The sequence below is a fragment of the Nicotiana sylvestris genome, chromosome 9, assembly GCF_000393655.2.
Source record: "Nicotiana sylvestris chromosome 9, ASM39365v2, whole genome shotgun sequence".
NCBI lineage: Eukaryota > Viridiplantae > Streptophyta > Magnoliopsida > Solanales > Solanaceae > Nicotiana > Nicotiana sylvestris.
In genome coordinates, this window is record NC_091065.1 from 45,711,735 (window position 1) to 45,718,332 (window position 6,598).

A 6,598-nucleotide genomic window follows, 5' to 3' on the forward strand; every position below is an offset into this window, starting at 1 on the left:
TTGTACCCTCGCGGGTGCGGAAAAAGGAGGTGTGACAGCTCTGGCGACTCTGCTGGGGATGGGCACCCAGAACCACTGGTTCAAGGTTAAGAATTCGAGTTTAGAATAATTGTTATTATTTGGCTTTATTTATTATCTGATTTTTACATGATGTATGCCTAATGTGCTAAATGATGCTTTTACCGCTTTAATATTATTTGAATTGTGAATATATACAACTGTTACGAAACCCCCTTCTTTCTGAGTCTTCTGAATTTATGGTGTACACGTGCGCGTGACCCACCTTTCTGTTAAAGTCATACCAAATAAGACGGAGTTGGGACAAGTAACTAGGCCGGGCAGACTTTCGTGCTCCCGGTACGTTGCCCCCGCTTCGGCTCAAACTGTCTGTTTGGGTAAGCCAGGTTTAGAACAATCAACCTCAGGTTTTACACTTAGAATAACTCAGCCATGTACCGGATCCCTAGTAGGAACGTTTATTTGCATCACGTGCATTTGACTTAGGGGACTCAACACAGGGGTTGGGTCTGTCTAAGACAGGTGAACCCGAAATAAAAAGATCATCCTGATGCATCCTACTTGCTATATGTGCATTCATTTGCCTCGAACATGCTTGTTGACCGGCTTAAATGAAATCATGGTAAGAGCCGAGGAATAAAATGGGTTTTTTTTTTCATAAAAAAAATAATAATAAAAAAAAATATAATAATAAAAAAAAATATAATGAAAATTAAAAATAAAAAGGTAAAATATAGTTTTCAAATCTTGAAATAAAGGTATTTAATCTTGAAAGGTATTTAATCTTGAAAATAGTTTGAAAAATTCCCAAAAATAGTTTTAAATCTTGAAAATAGTTTTGACTGAAAATGATTAGAGTATGTTTTCAAAATGAGTCTTGACTTTATTAAATTAAATTTCAGATACAAAATGAGCACCACACAAAACCCCTCAATCGCAAATACAGAAGAGTTTCTATTCCAGCTTCAAATGTGGTGGTGTGAATTAGGCGAAGATGGTCAAAAGTGGGTCATCAAGCATTTGGGAAATCTCCCGGACATTATGAAAGTTAAACCCCGTGATGATCTGATTGCGGCATTAGTAACTTTTTGGGACCCTGTTCACAATGTCTTTCGTTTCTCTGACTTCGAGCTCACTCCTACATTAGAGGAGGTAGCTGGATATGTTGGTTTTGACGGAAGTTTAAGGAATCAAAGCTTGATATTCACGAAGGCTCCCTCGGTACATCGATTCTTCGGTCTTCTGAACATCAGCAGTCAAATCAGGAAAAGCAATGTCGTCAACGGATGTTGTTCTTTCAACTTTTTGTATTCAAGGTTCGGAAAGTCAGATGGGTTCGAAATTCATGAGAAAGGCCTTACTAACAAACAAGACAAAGACGCATGGCAGGTTCACCGTCGCTTCGCCTTCATGGTGGCTTTTCTAGGAATCATGGTCTTCCCGAACAAAGAACGAACAATCGATATTCGCACCGCAAAAGTTGTGCAAATCCTCACCACCAAGGAAAACCACACCCTTGTCCCCATCATTCTCTCAGACATTTATCGGGCTTTGACTTTATGTAAAGCAGGAGCGAAAGTCTTCGAAGGATGCAAAATTTTGTTGCAAATGTGGCTGATTGAACATCTCCAACAACAGCCCAAGATCATACAGTATGGGCCAAGCAACGATAATTACATCGAGGGTTATGAGGAAAGAGTGAAAAATTATCAGGTTCCAGAAGGGATAGAAGCATGGGTATCTCGGCTAAGGGCTCTAACGACAAATCAAATTGAATGGACTCTGGGATGGCTACCGATGAGAGAAGTGATACATATGTCAAACTCAAATAGTTATCTGCTACTATTGGGATTGAGAAGCATCCAGCCGTATGCGCCATTGAGAGTCCTAAGACAACTAGGAAGATATCAAGTAGTTCCTGATGATGAAGATTTGAGTACGCAAGAAATCGAATTACACCCAGAGGCCACTATTCCTGAGGCATTACTTCAGCAGATGTGGAATGGATGTCGATACTTAAAAAGCGATACTCAAGTCCCAGACACTACAAAGGGTGAGATAAATCCTGGATATGCAAGGTGGTTCGAGAAACGGTCTCGCGTGGATGATGTACCAGAACCTGAGCTGAGAAGGCCAACTAAAAGACCCCATATTCAAAACTTTAATGATAAAATCCAAGAGCGGTTGATCTGGGGAGAAAAAGAGAAGGGGTACAAAGCAACTATCCATGCCCTAAAGGAAAATCTAAGGAACCTCAGTCTGGAGAAGGATTTGCAAGCACAAGAAGCTGAAGGCGAGAAGAAGAGTCTAGCCTGTGAGAATGAAAGTCTTCATGCTCGATTTCTGAGAATGAAAAAGGCTTCTGAAACGCCAATGAGGAATTGGAAGGATCAAAAAACCATCGCCAATCTTTTTGAAAGAATGCAAGATTATGATTCCGTTCTTGCTGCAAAAGAAAGGGCGTTGAGCAAAGCAAAAGAAAGGATCCAACAATTAAACGAAGAAGCCAGATCTGATAAGGAACGCCAAGATAGGCAATCCGAGAAAGACAGGGCACAATTCAAGAAGGAAAAAGACCATTGGATACGATCAGAAGACCAACTTCGTGCACAACTAGAAGAGGCAAGAAGGTACAGAGAGCATCAACAAGCGGACACTGATAGAGAAAGAGCGCAGATGAGATTAGAGCAGGCCAGACTCCGAGCTCTATTAGAGTCAGCCCTAGATCGTGAAGGCCGTATCCGAGATATAGCCACCACTCGCCAGCAGCAGTTGCAGAATCAAGGCCAACATCTCCAAGATTTCAGGGCACAGATCCACGACCTGGCGGTCTACACCTCTCAAAGTTATGTAAACTGCCAAGGAATGGATTATGAAAGGTTTACAGAGCATGCACCCACCTTTGCCCGTCATCTAGCAGTGGAGTTGGAAAGGATGTATCGAACATTGGGAGGTCATCCGGGTCAAGCCCCGCCTTGAGCAAATGATCTAATAATTTACAACACAAGTGGAAAGTGGGGCACGTTATGAGATGTTAAGAATTGTATCTGTTTATTTCAATTTGAATGTGTGTATTTCAAGACATTGTTTTTACAAAGTTTTTCAAATGTAATGTTTGTTCATCTTTTTTATATAAATGTTAGCCTCATGGCAGAACTACGCCTGGTCTGATTCACGCGGGGACGTGATACGTAGGCAATCCCCATAAGATTCGACCGCTTTTAATAAAGAAAGAAAAGAAAATACAAAATAAAATAAAACACAGGGTTTCCCAAAGTACTTTAAAAGGGGACGAATGAGCAAACCGGGATGACGCATGTTGTTTGAAGCAAAGCATGTAGAAACGGTTAAATGCCTAGGTGCATTGCATCCTCTATGTGTTATGATCAAATCTGTTAAACTCTAACGCTAACAAAGTTTGTTGTTGTCTGAATCAGACAAGTTAGTTGTTAAAGAACTCTGGCAACTCACTCCTATCAAACCAGATCCAAAGGACCGATAGCAACAAGCATGACTACTTCAGAGAATAGTAATGAGGAAGAGAGGCCGATGAGCCAGTTGCTAAAAGAAGCGATGGAAAAGATTGAAAGGATGGGACTAGAGATGAATGCAATGCAGCTAGCCATAGCCAAAACACAAAAGAGCCCTGAAACACTGGGACACATGCCAGAATACCCTCACTCCGGCCCTTCCACAAGCCGCCCAAATCCCCTTTATCATCAAGAAAGAAGCCCTCATGATTCCCAAGCTCCACCACCCCATCAACCTCTCCCAACACCCAATATTCCCATTTTTGTGGGACCAACATCAGCCCCTTTGCAAAGAACGACCAGTGAGCCATTGTTTCAGGCTCACGATACACAATACTATCCCCCCGAGCCTACGTTTCATGCCCCCGAACCACAGGCTTACAATCCACATTTGGAAGTGCCGGCAGAGATTGAGAAGCCAGCTAAGGCCCCTGAACAGGATGAAGTATTGAGAAAGTTCAAAAGCCTGGAGCAGTCCTTCAGGAACTTGCACGGGCTGGGCAATCACGTCAGCGTAGCATACAAAGATCTGTGCCCTTTTCCAGACGTCCAACTCTCGGCTGGATGCAAGATGCCTAAGTTTGATTTATATGAAGGGCGCGGTGATCCCATGGCACATTTGCGGGGATTCTGTAGCAAAATGAGAGGGGCAGGCGGCAAGGATGAGCTGTTGATAGCTTATTTCGGCCAAAGTCTGAGCGGATCTGCACTAGAATGGTATACCAGGCAGGATTCCAGCAGGTGGTACACGTGGGATGATCTGGCGCAGGCTTTTGCAGGTCATTTCCAGTACAATCTCGAGATAGTTCCTGACCGTCTCACATTATTGAGAACTGGGAAGAAACCCGGGGAAAGTTTTCGCGAGTTCGGGTTCCGCTGGAGAGAACAAGCAGCTAGAGTCGATCCTCCCATGAGAGAGGGAGAGATGGTGGACTATTTTTTGCAGACATTGGATCCAACCTACTTTGGTCACTTGGTGACAACGGTTGGAAAATCTTTCAACGAGGTGGTCAAGATAGGAGTCATGATAGAAGAAGGTCTGAGGTCTGACAAAATCTTAAACTATTCAGCACTCAAGGCCACAACCCAGGCTATTCAAAGCGGCACGGGAGGTGCGCTGAGAAGAAAGAAAGAAGAGGTTGCCACGATCGAGGCAGGCAGTTGGTCCAGGGCTGGCAGGCCACACTACAACCAACCCAGACCTCACAGGTCAAACTACCCATACAACCCACTGTAAGCACGTGATTTTTGCCCTATATGAGAATTACTCCCAAAAAATTCAAAAATAAAATGATTTTTCTTTGGTGTACAATTTTGTGATATTTTGAAGAATTATTTGTATTTGTCTGTGCGTGTTTATTCGCTAAATTAATAAAAAATACAAAAATATGTCGCATTTTGCATGTAGGATTTAATTCTACAATTGTTAGTAATTAAAATTGTTTTACAAAAATTAAAAATTACAAAAATAGGCATCGTTTGCATTTTTAGCATTTAATGTCCAAATATACAATTTTATGCTTAATTAATACTTAATTGTGCGTTAATTGTTATTGGGAGTTAATTTGCGCCTTTATAACTTAATTTAGTTCTTAATAATAGTTTAAGTATTTTTATAATTTAGTTTTAGAAAAATAAAAGAAGAAAAGAGAGCGAAAATATAAAGAAAGTCGGAATTGGGCCTCTTCTTCAATTTCAAGCTATAGGCCCAAAAAATGGCCCAATCTTCCCTACGACCCAGTCCATTTCGAACTGGGTCGACCCAGTCCATTAACCCAACACCCCTTCTTCATTTTTGTCCAACACAAAACAAAACCAAAAAAATAAAAATAAAAAAATAAAAAGTGAATTATCACTATTAATAGTTTTATTTTTTTTTGTTTTTTTTATATATATAAAAAAAATCCGAAAATATTTTATTTTATTTATTATTTTTATTTTAAAAAAAAATATATATATATATAGTAATTTCGGAAATGATTTTAAAAAAATAAAAAATAAAAAAATAAAAAAATGTAAAAGAATGTAGAAAATTTAAAAAAAAAAGTAAAAAGTTTTAAAAAATTTAAAAGTAAAAGAAGGTTGGAATTAAAAAATAAATATAAAGATATCTGAAAATTTAAAAAATTTAAAGTAATTGAAAGTAGCATTTTTAAAAGAAAAAGAAAAGATAGTGGTTTATTTTTTAAAGAAAAGTTAAATAAAGTGAGATTCTCTTTTAAAAAAATAAAAAGTGGGATTTTAAATAAGATAAAGTAATTAAAGTTGGAATTTTAAAAATAAAAGTAAATAAAGATGGGATTTCTTTTTCTAAAAAAATAAAAGCAATTTGTAAGTGGGATTTCTTTTAATTAAAAAAATAATAAAATAATAAAAAACAAATCTGAAAATTTCGAAAATTTTGCTATAAATAGAAGAGAAAATTTAAGAAGAAGGGTGAAAAAAAAGAGGAAAAACTAGATAGAGAGAAGAAGAAAAGAGGGGGCGGAGAGAGCAGTATACACTCGATATACATTCTGGATACACAGAATATACAGGGACAGAATTCATTTTGGAGATAGTAAAAAAGATATAACCAAATTTTCTGAAATATTGAGAGCGGAAGAACACCATAGAGAGTTCAAATCTAGAAAGAAAAACAAAGAGAGATTTTCCGCACTATTTTTCTTCTCCATTTTTACTAGTTTTCTCCGTGTTGCTGGGATTTCTGGATTGAGGTGTTGAAGCTACTGTGTTGGGCTTTATGCTGCTGTATGTTGCTGTGTTACATACTACTTTGCTGACCTTCTTCTTCTTGTATTGACAATACCAGGTACACAAACGATACACTGGTTCATCTTGTAAGCTACTCGAAACATGAATGCAAAAAATGAGAAAGATTTGAAGTTGTAGTTTAATGTAGTCTTTTCTTTCTTTTACTGTATGTATGTAGAACATTCTATGCGCTGCCCATGTAAACTCTTTAAACGACTCACTTTCGAAACTTAACTATAATAACTCGAAAGTATGTAAATAAAGTAGGACATTTTTCTTCATTTATTTTAGAGAAA